The 19329-nt window shown below is 47.1% G+C and overlaps 1 long non-coding RNA gene across 1 annotated transcript in view; it reads right to left on the reverse strand.

The window, feature by feature from the left end:
* Nucleotides 1-19329, reverse strand: part of LOC138300516 (uncharacterized) — a 476230-nt gene that overhangs the window by 435930 nt on the left and 20971 nt on the right. The window contains exon 2 of the long non-coding RNA XR_011204956.1: nucleotides 776-814. This is a non-coding gene — a long non-coding RNA (uncharacterized lncRNA). The remainder of the gene's footprint in view (nucleotides 1-775; nucleotides 815-19329) is intronic.

A 19329-nucleotide genomic window follows, 5' to 3' on the forward strand; every position in this document is an offset into this window, starting at 1 on the left:
TCTTTCCAGGAGTATAGATCTCTGGAAACCTGGCAGACAAAATGTTCCATGACAGGCCGAATTTTGAACAACCTGTCATGGTCTTGATGGTCCTGGGACAATGCAGCAGAATTGTCATTGAAATGCAGCATGCGCTGCAGTAGCAAAAAAAACGATCTCTGCTCATGTATGGTGCGAAGATGGGGGTTACCCAAACTGTGCAAGTCTTCCAGTAGGACTGCAAGGTGGGTTTCTGCACTAACCCCATTTTGAGCTGAAGGCCCAAAAATATCTTCAACTCCACTGGCGTGCCTTAGAACGGGACCCGAGAGTGCCTCCATGCTCCCTCAGAAATTGGTCTGCACGCAAATTTGTTTGCTGCACAAGTTCTTGAAGGAAGTCAACATCCAAAAACAGATGGACGTAGTCTACTGGCAAAAAGTTGGCCGGATCGACTTAACATCCAACGTCACCAATAAAAGGTGGAATTTGGGACTGAACTAAATTGAGGGCCTGCCAAGAGAGCACTCTCTCTGTGCTTGCAGCCGCATACATCTGCTCTCTGGGTTCGGCTAACCCGCTGATGCCCCGCTGCATAGACTGTGCTTGCAAAGGGACAGCACAACTGTCATGATTGTCCCTCAAGGGCTTGAGCAGCATTCATCCAACGAGACGCCATCTCTTCTACTGGCTAAACTGTCTATCTAAAGTACTAGCCTATGTAGAAGGCAGGTAGAGTCACAAAATTGCTCATGGGTGTGTGTGATGTGTCCAATAGAAAATGTTGTCACCTTACCTTCACTTCTTCTCTGATTCAGCAAATTCTCTGAAGACACTGAAAAAAACAAAAAAGACACTCTATTACTTCACCTTACCACAGACCCATTATCACAGCCTTTAGCGATGGTGGCATCCAGTGAGACAGTCATTTTTGGTGCTCTGCCTCCCAGGAACTCCTCTTCTTATTCCCTCAGTACCACCCAGCAAAAGTGCCCCTCACATCTCCATAGCCCCCTTCACATACATTTCATTTGTTTTAACGTGCAGATAATGCCTGGCTTTACTAATCCACTCAGCCAAATACATGTATATCCTTTGCAGCAGGAAAATAAACCATCTGCACTAATTTATGACGTCAAAACTGCCACTAGACAAAAGACAGATATCGCTCTCTCTCTCTATCCCTCTCCCTCTCTCTCTCTCTATATATCTCACTATATATATATATATATATATATATATATATATATGTTCCAACAAGATATTCTCTGCAGGAGCCTAATCACAGCAGGGCGGCCTCGGCGCTGCGGGGACAGAGCACCCTTGCTATTAATCCAACCCAAATTTCTCCTTGCGAAGAAAAACGCCCTACGCCTGTTGTTAGAAGCTGTTAAGGCATTTTATTCATCCTTTTAAACTGAAAAAAACGATGTTCTTATCTTTCATTTCCTTTTCATTTCCTGACGCGTTTCGGCTTGAGACATAAGCCTTAATCATAGGTGCTTGGTTTCCAGTTTGAAAATAACCACGTGGTGAGACTAATTACCCATATATACTGTGGTTCTTAAAGTCACATCAACTTATTGCAGTCGTATCTCAAACGCATTTTAAAATACACTTCTTTAGCTTTTATAGTGTCATTTGTCACACAATGTGCTGCAAATAAATATTTCTTTCTATTATGCTATTGCAGAGATAAAATAACATCTTCCCATGGACTGCTTGCTCGTTATACCAATAATAGAGTAGCATATATACTTATACCACTTTTATATATGTGATGGTGTCTCTGGGGCCGATCGTGGCTACTGGAAATCAACACATGTAAAAATATATTTATATATATATATATATATATATATATATATATATATAAAAATACATATCTATAAAGAGATTTGTCTCTTGTTAAATATATATATATATATATATATATATATATATATATACATGGCCCAGTCGATGGCTTCTGCCGAAACACGTGGGCCTTTTTTCTAGTGGCACCTCGCACTTTGCACTTTCATTGTTATGGAACAATCAATTCTTTATAAAAGGCAATTAGTCATACCAGATTTTTGCCAGTTCCTGTGATTGCTTGAAGAACAAATTGCAGAGTGAAGCAGGCTCCCTGGGTAAGGACAACAAATACATATATAAATATAAATAAAATATAAATGTAAATATAAATATGTATATATTATATATATATATATATATATACATATACATATATATATATATATATATATATATATAGAGAGAGCTTCAATTTTTTTAAATTCATGTGTGCTTTCCCTGGGGCTGATCATGACCCTATGGCAATGCACACATGCATAAAAAAAATAGTTTTGAAAAAAATAATCCGGGGAGGGAGGGTGGTTACGATCGCCCCCCCCTAGGGAAAACTATTCGACATATTACGCCCCCCCCCAGGGGTCGGTCGTGTAGAAAGGGAGGACCCCGCAATTTTTTTTAAAATGTTTTTTTTCATATTCTGGGGGGCACGATTGCCCCCAAGAAGAATCCCAACATATTTTTATAACATATTACTGCCCCCACGGGGGGTCAGCCACTTACACTGGGCCGAACCCCAAACAAGATCCCTGGTGTTTTGAGCCATTTTCTGCAATCCATTGTGATCCAAGGCCAGGAAACAGTGCCAGGAAGGCATCAATGGAAAGGGGAGACTCTCCCCTTTCCATCAGTGCCTCCCTAGCATCTGGGGAGGCGTTGTCGCCTTTTTTTCCCCACCAGAGTGGGGAGAGGATGCTCACCTGCTCCTCCACTGCTCGCGGTGCGCTGACATCACAGAGGGGTGGGTGGAGGGGCTGGGGGAGATGCAGAAGTTCTTACGCGTCTCCTGGGTTAGTAAAAAAAAATAATAATCCTCCGGTGCATTGCACTGGAGGATTTTTTAACCCCCCTCCCTGGTATCGGCCACTAGTCATGACCCGCACCAGGTAGGTAGTGTGGGCGTAAGCCATTGGCCGACGCCCGCACTAATGAGGTTAAGAGTGTTTAGTAGCATGCAACAGTAGCCAAGTTTGCCATGGAGAAATCACATAGAGCTGCAAACATCTAGACGGAATTTAACAGCGAGGTGTCTGAATGGTTGCAACCCAGAGGTTTCCAAATTAGGTTTGTTTCCATAGACAATGACAGTAACATAGTCAAGGTCATGGGAAATGGTGGCTATTTCAGAGTCCTGTGTTTGGTGCACTGCATCAACCTGGTTGTGCAAGACTTTCTCAAAAAAGAAGGCATAGTCAGCAACATACTGACCATAGGAAGTTAGCAAGGAGGACAGTACGATGGGACTAGCTATACAGTTGCTTCATCTGCTACAGGACCAGCTAAAGAAGATGTCTGAAAGGTTCACACTCGCAATGTGTGAATTAAAACCCAGAAGTGCTTGCCTTGGTTGAGAGTCTAAGCTATCGCTCAGATGCAAGGTTGCAAAATGACATCATCTCATCCAAACGGTACAAGGGGACCAGCCTACTTGATCCACGCTACAAAAAATTCTCCACTTTCATTCCTTTTTCTGAAGGGGATGCTTCAACTTACAAGAGGTGGATTGCTGGGAAAGCCAGAGAACTGGAAAAAGAATGGCTGGAATTTAAAGTCCCACTCTGCTGTTCTGGGGTGGGCCTTCAACTTCCAGAGAGGGCAGTCTTGTCTCACAGTAGCCAAGACCAACAACAAGAACACAGGAAAAAACACCATCAGAAGAATCAGACCCAAACTCTGCAAAAGGATGATTGGTCAGAATCAAATGTGTTTGTTAGCCAACTTCTGGGTGAACCACCTGAGTTTGAAGAAAAACTCTACTTCCCAAACTGAGTATGCCAGTGTACCACAGAACATTTTAATTATTTCTCGTTGAACTTCTTTCTTTCTTTCTTAGCACCTGTGTGCAGTGAAGAAGCCCCCCACATTCCTTTCAGGAAATTTGAGACAATGCCGGTCACCTAGCAGGGCTGCCCCAGAAGATCATTGAGTAAAAGGCTGACAGTGCAAATGCCAAATCCCACTGCCCTGCTAACGTCAAGGAGATAATAATATTTTGTATAAAGCTAGCACCATGTTTGGTATGGAAGAGGTAACTACTAACTATTACACCAATGAGTGATGAAATATTGAGTTATGGTGAGTAATAATTGATAATGTATGTGGTGGCTAACAGTGAGGGAGGTAGTTCGACAAATGTCTAAAATTGATTTGCAATGTTTGAGGGCTGATGGGTGATCATTTTGTCCTGAAATTGATTGGCCTTTCAAACTGAGTGAAATGTACCTACAGGGTGCACTCCTTTTTTCTTGTTTCTCAGAGACCCGGCCAGTCACTTTAGTTACCAAACACCAATCTATAGAAGATATTCCAATTCTCTTTCTCTATTTGTTCTTCAACAGCAGTGCACTACACAGTTCTACCTCACTCGGTTAGGGAATGGGATGCCGCTACTCAGAATCACGAGAAGGAGGAGGAGGATAGATGGACTCAGGGCGTGTAGGAGGCTGGCCTGGTTTGTAGTGGGCACCCTAGATACTTACACCTTATACCAGGTCCAGTTATCCCTCATTAGTGAAATGTAGTCAGTGTTCTAGCAGCTTAGGCTGTTGGATGTAGCTGTAGCAGAGCAGCTTAGGCTGAACTAGGAGACACGCAAAGCTCTTACAATACCACTATAGTTAAAAAGTACTCATACACAATAAAAGACAATACTGAGTGTTACCAAAAATAAAGGTACTTTATTTTAGTGACACAAGGCCAAAAATATCTTGGAGGCAATACTCCTTCTGGAGGTAAGTATTATACACAATGTATACACTAGACCAAAATCAGGTAAGTAAATAGTCACAGAATAGTGCAAACAATAGAAAATACCATAGAATGCTATAGGAAGTAATAGGCCGAGGGGCAACGCAAACCATATGCTAAGAAAGTGGAATGTGAATCTCGGATATTTTGTTGCAGTTACAGCGGTTCCTGGAGCAGTCTGCAGTTGATCTGATGGTCAGATGATGAAGCAGGAGTTGCAGAGGTTTCCTGGTGGAAACTTGCAAGATGAATCTGAAGAGGAACCCGCAGGAGAGACCCTAAATAGGCCTGAGAGGGGGATTGGCTACCTAACCAGGTATGCACCTATCAGGAGGGGCCTCTGACGTCACCTGCTGGCACTGGCCACTCAGAGATCTCCAAAGTGTCCCCCCACCTTGGAAAACAAGATGCCTAAAGCCATGGACACACTGGAGGAGCTCTGGGCACTACCCTGGGGTGCTGATGGACAGGGGAGTGGTCACTCCCCTTTCCTTTGTCCAGTTTTGTGCCAGAGCAGGGAGTGGGAGTCCCTGAACTGGTGTAGACTGGCTTATGCAAGGAGGGCACCATCTGTGCCTTTGAAAGCATTTCCAGAGGCTCTGGGAGGCTACCCCTACCAAGCCTTTACATCTATTCCAAAGGGAGAGGGTGTAACACCCTCCTCCGAAAGGAAATGCTTTGTTCTGCCTTCCTGGGACTGATCTGCTCAGACCCCAGGAGGGCAGAACCCTGCCTGTGAGGTGACAGTAGATGTAGCTGCAGTGCAAGCCTCAGAGAGCATGTTTGGCAGTACTGGGGGTCCATGGTGGAGACCCCTGGATTCATGGGATTGACCCCCAATACCAGATTTGGAATGGGGGGACAATTCCATGATCCTAGACACCTTATATGGCCATATTCAGAGTTACCATTGTGAAGCTACATATAGGTATTGACCTATATGTAATGCACACGTGTAATGGTACACCCGCACTCACGAAGTCCGGGGATTTGGGCCTGGACAGCGTGGGGGCACCTTTGCTAGTGCAAGGGTGCCCTCACACTTAATAACTTTGCACCTAGCCTTCAGTAAATGAAGGTTAGATGTACAGGTGACCTATAAGTTACTTAAGTGCAGTGAAAATGGCTGTGAAATAGTGTGTGCACTATTTCACGCAGGCTGCAGTGGTAGTCCTGTGAAAAAGTTTGTCTGAGCTCCTTATGGGTGGCAAAATAAATTCTGCAGCCCATAAAGATCTCCTGGAACCCCAATACCCTCGGTAACTAGGAACCATATACTAAGGACTTATAAGGGGGTGTAGTGAATCCTAGTTCATTTTAATGGGATAACAGGAATTAGCTTAGCCTCTGGCTTGTAGACTCGTGCCCCCGTCACCTAGTGACTTTTAACCTACTTAGCTTGCTCTGTCTTAGCCCATTTAATTATTTATTTCTTCTAAGATGGCTGCCTTGTTTATAGTTAGGCCACTTGTTATGAGTTACATTATCAGTGTCACCGCGCCAAGGCGTCAAGATCAAGCACCAAAGACAAACAAACAGTAGGTGTTCACACTTAGGGATTTTTCCTCTCTATACTTTCGAGGGATTGTTGATATTAATTGCTGTCCCAAGCATGTCTGTTATCTATTGTTTAGGAATACACCTACGTCAGGGGACCTTGTAGATCTGTATAAATACATCACACTTTAGACAGATAATCAGAGGGATTCTGACCAGAGGGCATCGCCACCATCGCTGATACAGATGCTACAGTCGTCTTGACGCTGACCCAGTCTTCATGTCCCTGTGGAGTCTGAGATAGAGACCTCATTCCAAGGTAACGAGTGTTGGGGGCTCCTCTCATGGACACGGCCTTGGCAGATTAGGTTTAACAAAACCAGCTCTCCTTTAGGTAAGAGGTTAGGCCTATTCACATTGGGGTATTAGGGCATATTCCATCTCATATATCTTTTTCATGTATTGCAAAGTGGTGGGGGTCTTCGTAACAATGACTCTCGTCTTCACAATACTGTTACTTGCTTCATTCATTATCCTAATCATTGCAGTCCATGCAACATATTGCAAATTTCAGTTATGTTAAATAAAAACTATTATAACTTTACTGCATCTGTGTCATTGCCTGTGTATGTATGAGACATAATATATCTGTGAGAAAAGAGTAATCTCCATTTAACCACGACACTCCCTGAGATATCTTATTTTTGAGTCCATGCGTAAACGGCTGCCATAAATCACCTTTTACTATTGTGTTTCTGGTGAGGTGCTGCTAGTGAATCGGTAGGGTTGGGATAACAGTTGCGACTTGTTGTAGGAAAGACGCAGTTGCCTACAAACAAAAGTACTGTCATCCTTAAACCAGCAGTCTTGCTCAGAGCAAGAGTCCAAACTACGACATGGCGCCACCAACGATGGTGTTTAGGCACTAATTTACGGATACCCTGACTATCACTGTCTCACAGACAAACAGGTACCCTAAGTACCATTATACGGAGACGTCCGGGGTCTTTGGGAGAATCCTCCTCAGCTGAAAAGGTAACACCTAATTAAGCTGTAGGTTGTTTGAGCTCGAACTCATAAAAGGAATATACTTCCCATTTCTGGTGTTCCATTTCTCTAAACAAATAAGGCTGATGCCATAGACATTCTTGAAAATGCTAGACATGCACTAACACAACATTTATTAACGCAAGGCCTTACAGATGAGGGGGGGTATGTTACTCTGATAATAGAAGCTACGGAAGCATACCAAACAGAAACATTTTACTGTTTTGTCACCTTTCCTGAGGTTGACCAAAGAACAAAAACATTCCACACATATGAAGTTGCAAACGTACCTTTACGGTACCAAGCATACCAGTATCATGAAATATCGCTCACCTACCAGGAGCATCAGAACTGGTTTGAAGGCACCCTACCACATGTACTACGAAGAGTGAGGTTAGGTCCCTTAAGTAATGATGGACCAACCTGGCCTATGTTTGCCACATACACACCTCACCCAGGCATACAGAATATGCCGATAGCAGATTTACGAGTTTTATATAATGAATTAGTGGCATTATATAGACGCTTAGTTCAGTTCGTAATGCAGACATTGAACACAACACCAGCGCATCCAGCACCGCCAGTAGCTGGTGATTATCAATTGGCTACTGGGATTAATCCACAAACAGTGCATACTATTATGGGTAAAGTGCCCACGGAATGGGAAAAAATACCATTCTGGATTGCCCAGAAAACGAATCATCTGGAAGCTGTGTTTCCCCATACGGGACCACAGGAAAAACATAGATTGCTCACTATGTGCTTGCCTTTTGGGATGGTTCACTCGGTGGATGACTGTACCACATGGGGTACAGTCTTCGCTGCCATATATACTACCACACATGGTACCCCGACACTTGCCAATTTACCGGAAGTGTTAAAACAAATACAACATGAGCATGGGGCTGCACCAGCCCTTTATTTGGGGATGAAATTAATGCGTAACTTTGACGCTGTATCCTCAATAATACTCAGTAATATTAAAGGGGAAGCGGTAGCACTGGCAATACGCCAGGGTCTCCGGGAAACTCCAAATCAGGAACAAGAGAGACAGCTACTGAAAATAATTTCCGGTACCTATACTAGTATAGGACTGGATAGTTTGGGAGCCAAACCTAAAAAATTGGAGATACAAAGTACCGCCCATAAGGAGGGTACAAAGCAGGCACAAGAGGGCTCTAAGAAGCGCTGGGACAAACAAAAAGATTTCAAGGAAATCAGAAGAAATAAGAGAGCAGATTCTCTGCACCCGGAGAACTCCGAAAGGAGATATAGGGGGTCATTCTGACCCTGGCGGTAAATACCGCCAGGGCCGGGGTCGGCGGTAGCACTGCCAACAGGCTGGCGGTGCTCCGCCGGGCATTCTGACCGCGGCGGTACAGCCGCGGCCAGAAGCGGAAAGCCGGCGGTGTACCGCCGACTTTCCGCTGCCCATGGGAATCCGCCATGGCGGCGCAGCTTGCTGCGCCGCCATGGGGATTCTGACAGCCCATACCGCCATCCTGTTCCTGGCGGTTCGCCCGCCAGGAACAGGATGGCGGTATGGGGTGTCGTGGGGCCCCTGTGGGCCCCTGCAGTGCCCATGCCAATGGCATGGGCACTGCAGGGGCCCCCGTAAGAGGGCCCCACAAAGAAGTTCAGTGTCTGCTTTGCAGACACTGACATTCGCGACGGGTGCAACTGCACCCGTCGCACCTTCCCACTCCGCCGGCTCCATTCGGAGCCGGCTTCCTCGTGGGAAGGGTGTTTCCCACTGGGCTGGCGGGCGGACTTTTGGCGGTCGACCGCCAGTCCAGTGGGAAACCCAGAATAACCGCCGCGGTCTTTTGACCGCGGTACGGTCTTCTGGCGGTTCCCGCTTGGCGGGTGGCTCCCGCCGCCCGCCAAGCTTAGAATCAGGCCCATAATCTCAGAAATAGGGAGAACATTAAAACTCCAGACAGATATACTGATTCACGTCCCTCTCGTTCCTTTCAGGACGCACCGGATAGACGTAGCGAGAGAGGGGGCCATCAAGATCGACGTCCGAAATACGTGAAAGAGAAGAAAGACTCACAATAGTCTACCGTTAAAAAAGAAGAAAAGATTCCTCAGCAAAAGCCACAGTTTAAAAAGAAAAAGGTGGCAGCTTTGACAGTTAAAAATGCCAGTAAAATTGAGAACGCTGTTGAGGAACAAGATGTGGGCAGTGACTCTATTAGACAGTGCGGCAGAAGTCACGATATGTCGCCTGAGTCTGAAAGATCATCTGGATGCGACAGCAACTAGCGATTACATCGCGGTTGAAACAGCGGATGGCCGCGTTCTTCCCCCAATAGGATTTATGATTTAAAAATTCAGATAGAGGGAGACGTGAAGCGCAGTATCAGTGTAATATTTTGGGATGAACTTACTATTGGCTGAGAGAGACTGGCCACCTGAACACGTCTGCAAGCTCCCGAATGGGGAAGATGTCATTTTGCCTTCTTTCTCCGATCTTGTTCCGGAAGCAGCAAAAGAAACCTAGTCTGCTGAATGGGCTTTAGCGCAGGCACCTGCACTATACTGCAATCATGTAGGTTGGGACAAGGAGTCTCCTTGTCATGTTATTCCCGTTAGGTCTACACCCCAGCCGCAGCCACAATATCCTGTTAAACATGAAGCGAAAGCTCAGGTGAAAGAGATCCTATCACAACTTGAGTACCAGGGAGTAATTGAGCCCTGTACATCTGCAATGAATAATCCGTTATTTCCCGTAGCAAAGCCAGACCATTCATATAGAATAGTAGTTGATTATAGACACTTAAATAGTCATACACGCACGTATGCTATACAAAATTCACACAGCACAGCACTGATAAACAATATAGTGTGTAAAAAATATAAAAATACATTAGACATATCTAATGGATTCTTCTGCCAGAATTTAGCACATGAAAGTCGGGACCTAAGTGCATTTTCATTAGGCTCTCAGAAACACTTTTGTCGTTTACCTCAAGGCTATAAAAATAGTTCAGGCCTGTTTTCAGCCCGTGTAACATTAATATTACATGATATTGATTCCGAGGCATTGTCCTATGTGGATGACATATATCTCACAGACGACGTCCTCGACATTCATCTTGCGAGGGTCGATCGGATCATTTTGGGGTTTGCAGACCTCGGTTATAAATTAAATTTTAAGAAAAGCAAGTTAGCCATTCTTAGTGTATTATTCCTGGGACATGAGCTGTCAAACGAGGGGAAGAGCCTGGCCCGCACTTTCTAGAGAAGTGTGCTCAACTACAGCCTCCAAACACACTTAAGATTGCAGTCATTACTGGGTTTCTTCAATTTTGGCAGAACATACCTTCCAGATTATGCAGAACTCATCAAGCCACTATGGTGGTCATTCTGACCCTGGCGGTCTTTGACCGCCAGGGCGGAGGACCGCGGGAGCACCGCCGACAGGCCGGCGGTGCTCCAATGGGGATTCCGACCGCGGCGGTAAAGCCGCGGTCGGACCGGCACCACTGGCGGGGTCCCGCCAGTGTACCGCGGCCCCATTGAATCCTCCGCGGCGGCGCAGCTTGCTGCACCGCCGCGGGGATTCCGACCCCCCCTACCGCCATCCAGATCCCGGCGGTCGGACCGCCGAGATCCGGATGGCGGTAGGGGGGGTCGCGGGGCCCCTGGGGGCCCCTGCAGTGCCCATGCCACTGGCATGGGCATTGCAGGGGCCCCCGTAAGAGGGCCCCTAAATGTATTTCACTGTCTGCTGCGCAGACAGTGAAATACGCGACGGGTGCAACAGCTCCGAGCCGGCTTCATCGTGGAAGCCTCTTTCCCGCTGGGCTGGCTGGCGGTCTGAAGGCGACCGCCCGCCAGCCCAGCGGGAAAGTCAGAATTACCGCCGCGGTCTTTCGACCGCGGAACGGTAACCTGACGGCGGGACTTTGGCGGTCGGCCTCCGCCGCCCGCCAAGGTCAGAATGAGGGCCTATATGACTTAGTTCAGCCCAATTTTTCTAGCAGACGCTGGACGATTGAACACACACACATCCTGAGGGACATGCAACAGGACATGCTAGAAGCTAAACACTTACACACATGTGACAATAAAACAAACTTGGTCATCAGAATAATTGCTGGTGCCCGTGGAGAAGTGTGGCTCAATGGTTAGAGCGGCAGACCCTGAAGCAGAGATCTGGCTCAAGACCAGGGTTCAAGTCCCGCTTCGGCAGGTCTTGGGCTCAATTCCCCTTGACCAGATAATTCTCGCCTCGGTGCCTAATCTAATTCATGGGTCCCACTCTGCAACTCTGGGCAATAGCTTGCTTAATCTCCACAACGGCCCCAACAGCGCTTGGATGCCTGGCTTCACCCTGGGGGTTCTCAGGAGTGGGCGCCTCACAGGGAAAAGCCAGGAGGGGTTCCATAGCGGTATGAGTACAGCGCCTTGAGACCCTAACGGGTGAGTAGTGCGCTATACAAGTGCTAATTTACATTACATTTACATTTACTTGGATTTACTTATGTCACCTTTAATGAGGATAACACAATACCGATAGCATATAAATCACTTTTATATTCAAATGCTGAACAACGTTTTGCACCTACAGAAAAGATTCTGACGGCAGTTAAGATGGCCGTCATAAAAGAGAGGCCACTTGCCCAGGGGAAACGCATTATTGTAGTCTCCCCGGTGCCCGCCTTAGAGGCTGTCACTAAAGCAAGCGTTCCAAACGCCAACTCCACTGTGCCGTGAGCGCATGGTTCGGATCTTCGGTGCACCTTTTACTGGTGGAACTGGAGCTTGACTGGTCGTTGTCATTTCGGCCACTTCTCTGGTGTGTACAACCAGTCTTCAGCTGCATATGGTGTCTCTTTGAACATCTGCCTATGGTCTGTCTTGCTGTTGCACCAACATCTCCTGTGGACCACGAACTGCTGATGTCCCCGATGAGGGTTCATACACGGTCATGCCCCTTGAGACTGAGGTTGCTCCGCGAGGCCACCTATGAGCCTTCCGTTGTGAGATCTACCATGGATGAGGACACTGCAACGGATGACGATACACCAGGAAATACGTCTCACTTCTGCTCTGTGGATCCGTTTGTCCGCCCAGCACTCAACTTATCTTCGGACGATGTTGACTCATTTTTGAGATCCTTGATTGGTGACTTCGATGACAATCTTCAAGATCATGCGTATAACAAATAATTTGATGAATTGACTTGCCATTCCCAATTCCAAATTATGCATTTAAATTGACATTTGCTGTTGCACGCTGTACTTGTCATAGTTGACATTAACATCTCTGTATGTATTTTAACAGATTTGTTTTCACATATTTTTTAACACATGCAAATGCTTTTTTAGCTTGGTTTTGCTTTTAGCTTTTAAGTTCACGAGCAATTTTTAGCATTTGGGTTCCTGTACCTTCGTCATCCCTGTCACGGCAATGGGGAGGGTGTAGTGAATCCTAGTTAGTTTTAATGGGATAACAGGAGCTAGCTTAGCCTCTGGCTTGTAGACTCGTGCCCACGTCACCTAGTGACTTTTAACCTACTTGGCTTGCTCTGTCTTAGCCCATTTAATTATTTATTTCTTCTAAGATGGCTGCCTTGTTTATAGTTAGGCCACTTGTTATGAGTTACATTATCAGTGTTACCGCGCCAAGGCGTCAAGATCAAGCACCAAAGACAAACAAACAGTAGGTGTTCACACTTAGGGATTTTCCCTCTCTATACTTTCGAGGGATTGTTGATATTAATTGCCGTCCCAAGTATGTCTGTTATCTATTGTTTAGGAATATACCTACGTCAGGGGACCTTGTAGATCTGTATAAATACATCACAATTTAGACAGATAATCAGAGGGATTCTGACCAGAGGGCATCGCCACCATCGCTGATACCGATGCTACAGTCGTCTTGACGCTGACCCAGTCTTCATGTCCCTGCGGAGTCTGAGATAGAGACCTCATTCCAAGGTAACGAGGGTTGGGGGCTCCTCCCATGGACATGGCCTTGGCAGATTAGGTTTAACAAACCCAGCTCTCCTTTAGGTAAGAGGTTAGGCCTATTCACATTGGGGTATTAGGGCATATTCCATCTCATATCTTTTTCATGTATTGCAAAATGGTGGGGGCCTTCGTAACAATGACTCTCGTCTTCTCAATACTGTTACTTGCTTCATTCATTATCCTAATCATTGCAGTCCATGCAACTTATCGCAAATTGCAGTTATGTTAAATAAAAACTATTATAACTTTACTGCATCTGTGTCATTGCCTGTGTTTGTATGAGACATAGGGGGTGATTCTGACCGCGGCGGTCGGCGGTCGCCGCCCGCCAAGCGGTTCCCGCCGAAAGACCGCAGCGGTCATTCTGGCTTTCCCACTGTGCTGGCGGGCGACCGCCGAAAGTCCGCCCGCCAGCCCAGCGGGAAACACCCTTCCCACGAGGAAGCCGGCTCAGAATGGAGCCGGCGGAGTGGGAAGGTGCGACGGGTGCAGTTGCACCCATCGCGAATTTCAGTGTCTGCAAAGCAGACACTGAAATTCTTTGTGGGGCCCTCTTACGGGGGCCCCTGCAGTGCCCATGCCATTGGCATGGGCACTGCAGGGGCCCCCAGGGGCCCCACAACACCCCATACCACCATCCTGTTCCTGGCGGGCGAACCGCCAGGAACAGGATGGCGGTATGGGGTGTCAGAATCCCCATGGCGGCGCAGCAAGCTGCGCCGCCATGGCGGATTCCCATGGGCAGCGGAAAGTCGGCGGTACACCGCCGGCTTTCCGCTTCTGGCCGCCGCTGTACCGCCGCGGTCAGAATGCCCGGCGGAGCACCGCCAGCCTGTTGGCGGTGCTACAGCCAACCTCCGCCATGGCGGTAATTACCGCCAGGGTCAGAATGACCCCCATAATATATCTGTGAGAAAAGGATAATCTCCGTTTAACCATGACACTCCCTGAGATATCTTATTTTGGAGTCCATGCGTAAACGGCTGCCATAAATCACCTTTTACTATTGTGTTTCTGGTGAGGTGCTGCTAGTGAGCCGGTAGGGTTGGGATAACAGTTGCGACTTGTTGTAGGAAAGACGCAGTTGCCTACAAACAAAAAGTACTGTCATCCTTAAACAGTCTTGCTCAGAGCAAGAGTCCAAACTACGACAGGGGGGTCCAGTGTACCAATTGGAATTGGTAAATAAAGTCACTAAACCATAGTGACTAATTTGGAAGCAGAAAGAGTATAAGGACTGAAGTTCAGATTAGCAGAACTTCAGTGACATGGTTAAGCACTACTGACAACTCATACATTAGGCTACAAACTATGAGCCCTGGGGTCCTGACCAGCAGGATCCCCGTGAGACAGGCAAAACATACTGACAAACAGGTAACATGCAAAGAAACATGGTACTTTCCTACAAGGCGGGACTACCTCAACAGCTAGAAGGAGAAAGTTATTAACTTCAAAGAGAAAACATGGGAGAGAGAAACCATGATGATGCTGAAGACTCTGAGTAATCACTCAGCTCTATGGACTGGAGAGAGGTGTCTTGATTTGGGAAATGCTGCTGGGTGTGTGTTTGCTGCATTCCTGCTTCAAAGGTGAAACTCCCCTTTATGTTCTTGCTCAGAGGCTTCTTGGTACTCTCCTGACTCCTCATGAAGCTTGCCATGCTTCCATTTGTCCTATTCCTTTACTTGTAACAAGGTTACTGTATTTCAATACGAAAACCTTCTCCTAGTTCTCTCTTGCACGAACAATACTTTGGTGAAAGCTCAGCACTCCAGCTTATCTACCGGACGGGTTCAGTCAGTTCCTCAAGACTGACGGATATTCCAAGAAGAATGGAGATATGCGTGTGTCCGATGTTGCATGAAGGTGTGTGTATGTCGGGGGGTCTAGAGTGAGAGGGGTGGGGTGTGGGGGAAACCTTGGGAGGGGGCGGGAAAGACCCCTATCAGTGACAAGAAAGGAATTCCCTGTCACTGATAGTGCCTACCGCCTTGGTTTTCGTGACGGTAGGGAAGCCACGAAAACCATGGCGGTAGGCAAGGTCATAATACTGCGGGTGGGCTAGTGACGGCCGCCTGGCTGGAAACTGAAGTCAATGCCATATTATGGGGAATAGTACCGCCAGCCTGTTGGCAGTACTTACTCCATTTTACTACCGTCCACCAGGGTTGTAATGAGGGCCTAAGTCTCCATTGCTCAGGAGAAGTTGATATTGCTAGTTGTCATCATATCAGGTCTTCTTTGTTTTGTGTCAAATACTGCCATTGTGGCAGTCTGGTCTCAGTCTTATTAAAATAATGATATAATATATGACCCACTAACTCTCTGTTTTCTTTCAATGTAGTCGACAGAGTTGGATAACCCTTTGATTAATCCTGCATCTGGAGTTTGCATAGGTGGGAGTAGCACTTGTGTCTTACCTGTTATCACTCTAGCTTGCTACTACTACTACTACTACCACACCTTCAGAATACCCTCCAGTATGAAGTCTGATATATCATCCCTCGCTTCATCTATTCTGGTAAGAGAAGAACAATGGATTTAAGTGAACTTGTTTAATTAGTAATTACCTTCTACCAAAGAAGATGCTGTTTGTCTGTACCTAGCTTTTTGTTGACAAAACTGGGCAATGAAATCATCCCATAGAGGTCAATATAGTTACAGAGGGCACTAGAGCAAGGATATAAGTAAATGACATACACTTTTTATGCAGTTTTCAAAAACAGGCTACAGTAAAAGACAGCAGTGCAAACTAAAACACCAAAATAAAAACTTGAGGCATTAATGAAGTAAAATAAATGTTCCCCTTTTATTTTCAACAAATAAGGAAACCCACTCTTTCCACCCAAAGCAGGCACACGCTTCTCCCAAACATATACTCCCATCCCCAAAAAGTCCAGCCAAATTACAGAGTGAAACCCGGTCCCAACTCCCTCCCTGTCCTCTCCACCTACAACAAGTCCCTACCACCAAAACAAAAATAAAAACTTCTCAGAAGAGCGCACTGTCTATTTTGCTCTGGATATGGTCAAGGCTTTGCTCGATCCTAGTGAGCTGGCTCTTCATACCATCCATCCACTATAGGATATGGTGGAGTAATGCCCTCTCAGAGCGGGGGGTGGCAGCAGGTGCATTGATGGCCCCTGACAGCTGGCAGCGGCAATGTGATGGCTGGGAGGTTGGGGCTGGCATGCTGCTGATGAGCTGGGTCTTAGGTCAAAGGCAGCAATTTACCCCTCTTCTTCATCCAGGACCACAAGCCGCAAGTATTCAGTCTGGATGTTCTCCAGCCTCTGCCACTACAGACAAGCCATTATCTCCTGCTCGGTGTGTGGTGCTGGTCAGCCAGCAGGAGTAGCTTATTGAGAAAAAAATAAAAAGACAAATTGTAAACAATGCCCTGAGCAAACACTTATTTAATAGTAAGTAATGAGTGGCACAGAAGCAGTACATTGCTGGTCCCTTAGGGATACTGGAATTTGATGTCATTATGATTAGGAGAGTCATAGGGCCAATTTTACTTCTTTACCCAGACATGCCTCACATAAAAGCACTGACTGTCTGGTAGAAAAGAATTAAGGCAAATTAACACCAGAAAAAAAAGTGATTTGATTTTTTTTCTTTCAATGGCTTTTCTAGTAGCTAAACAGACACTATTAGTGGAAAAAATAAATGGCCTCTCATTTATGAGTAAGGCATTATGGTGATCATTATGACATTGGCGGTGAGTGTTAAAGTGGCGGTAATACCGACGACAGGCTAGCGATAATTACTGCCAAATTAAGACCATGGCTGTGAGAACTTCCATTGATAGCCAAAGTACCACACCAACCGCCAGAGCGTTAACACCACGCACCATGGCGTTAGCCATCAACAGCCAGGCGGAAGACAAGGTACCACCCTTCATATCATGACATAGCGAACCGCCACAATTTCTGGGGTGGTACCAATGCCATCAAAAGCCTGGCGGCAACACATCACAGAAGACCAAAGACTCACCAACAGTGACACAGAGAAGATCAACGTCGCCATGGAACCGGAACTTCAAGTCTTCCCACTGCTCTTCTACACAATGCTCCACCTGGAACACCAACGAAGATGATGACGGAGAATATAGCCACCTCGCACACAAGGGAGGGAGGGAGGGAAGGAAAGGAGAGTGACACACATGCACGACACACACCATTCACACACACACCATACACACAACCAGCTGCAGAGGAAAACCAATGGCACAGTACATACGGCATAATAATACAAGGACTACAGGTCAACAGTACTCAGAATGTAATTGCATGTCAACAGCCACCATATGAACCAATTGGAGAACAAAGATATATGAACAATTGTCCAGAAAGGGCCAATGCCGAATCCAAAGTACATAAGGCCCATATGGCCACAAGGCACAGTCCAAGCCCCAACTTGATCCTGACTAACTCTGCACAAAACTGTGCAGGGGCAACATCTCGCAAGTGGACAGGCACCTTAGGGGGAGGCGGGTGGGGGGGCACCGCAGCAGAAGTCGTGAACTTGCCCACTGGTTCTGGATGGGGCTCCATGCCCATTTCAAATTGCTGGGGAGTGCAAGGTCACAGTTTCTGAGGTGGGGAACTTGCCCACTGCTTCTGGAGGGGGTTCCTAGTACAACAGTCCCTGGAGGGTGACCTACAGGACCACTGCTGGAGGTGAGGGCTGCTGTGTCTCTGTGATGCTATTAATTGTGTTTGACCAATGACTTTGTGTTTCACCACTGCGCATATTAGTTGCTCAATGTTTACCAGTAGAACATTATGGCCCTCATTCCAACCCTGGTGGTCTCTGACCGCCAGGGCGGAGGGCAGCGGAAGCACCGCCAACAGGCTGGCGGTGCTTCCTGGGCTATTCTGACCGCGGCGGTAAAGCCGCGGTCAGAAAAGGGGAACCGGCGGTTTCCTGCCGGTTTTCCCCTGGCCCAGGGAATCCTCCATGGCGGCGCTGCTTGCAGCGCCGCCATGGGGATTCCGACCCCCTTCCCGCCAGCCTGTTTCTGGCGGTTTTCACCGCCAGAACCAGGATGGCGGGAACGGGTGTTGTGGGGCCCCTCGGGGCCCCTGCACTGCCCATGCCACTGGCATGGGCAGTGCAGGGGCCCCCTTACAGGGCCCCATACAGATTTTCACTGTCTGCTTTGCAGACAGTGAAAATCGCGACGGGTGCCACTGCACCCGTCGCACCCCTGCAACTCCGCCGGCTCCATTCGGAGCCGGCTTCCTCATTGCAGGGGCTTTCCCGCTGGGCCGGCGAGCGGCCTTTTGGCGGTCGCCCGCCGGCCCAGCGGGAAAGTTGGAATGGCCGCCGCGGTCTTTTGACCGCGGGGCGGTCATTCAGCGGTAACCGCATGGCGGGCGGCGACCTCCGCCCGCCGCGGTCAGAATGACCGCCTATATGTTTTGTTCAGCCTAGTATTGTATTCAGTTTAGCCGTCTATTGGCTTTCACATTGCATTAGCCATTACATTCTGTATTCTGTCTATTGGCTTTGACATGACATTAGATATTGCATTTGATATTTAGGTTAGCTGCCTATTGGCTTTAACGTGGAGTTAGACATTGCAGTTGAAACATCGCAGATGTCTGTATTCTTCCAAGCTGTGTTTTTCCACAAGATGAACCAAGCTGTTTTCTTCACACCAGACTAGACCTGATAAGAGAGAGTACATTTGGTGTTTTCCTTTCTGCTCAGGCTTGGGAGGAGGAGAAGTCTAGGAGATTTGGCCAGTCTCCAAAGGCTTGCGTAGTTTTCCCGAGTCTGAGAGGAGGGGGCACGCTTTTGTAAGGATGACTCGGGGCTACAGTGAGTTAGATTCGAATCTGCTTGACTTCAGGCTGGAACTAGGTGCCAGTTGCCAGTCTCCCGTTTGGGTAGATAATCTCTTTCTCGCAGTTGACCGGAGTCATCAACTTGCAGACCCCAGAAAGATGAAGCTGAGTATGTAGGCCCTGCCGCCTTGCTCAAAAGGTGA

This window comes from Pleurodeles waltl, chromosome 6 (genome assembly GCF_031143425.1).
Source record: "Pleurodeles waltl isolate 20211129_DDA chromosome 6, aPleWal1.hap1.20221129, whole genome shotgun sequence".
Lineage (NCBI taxonomy): Eukaryota > Metazoa > Chordata > Amphibia > Caudata > Salamandridae > Pleurodeles > Pleurodeles waltl.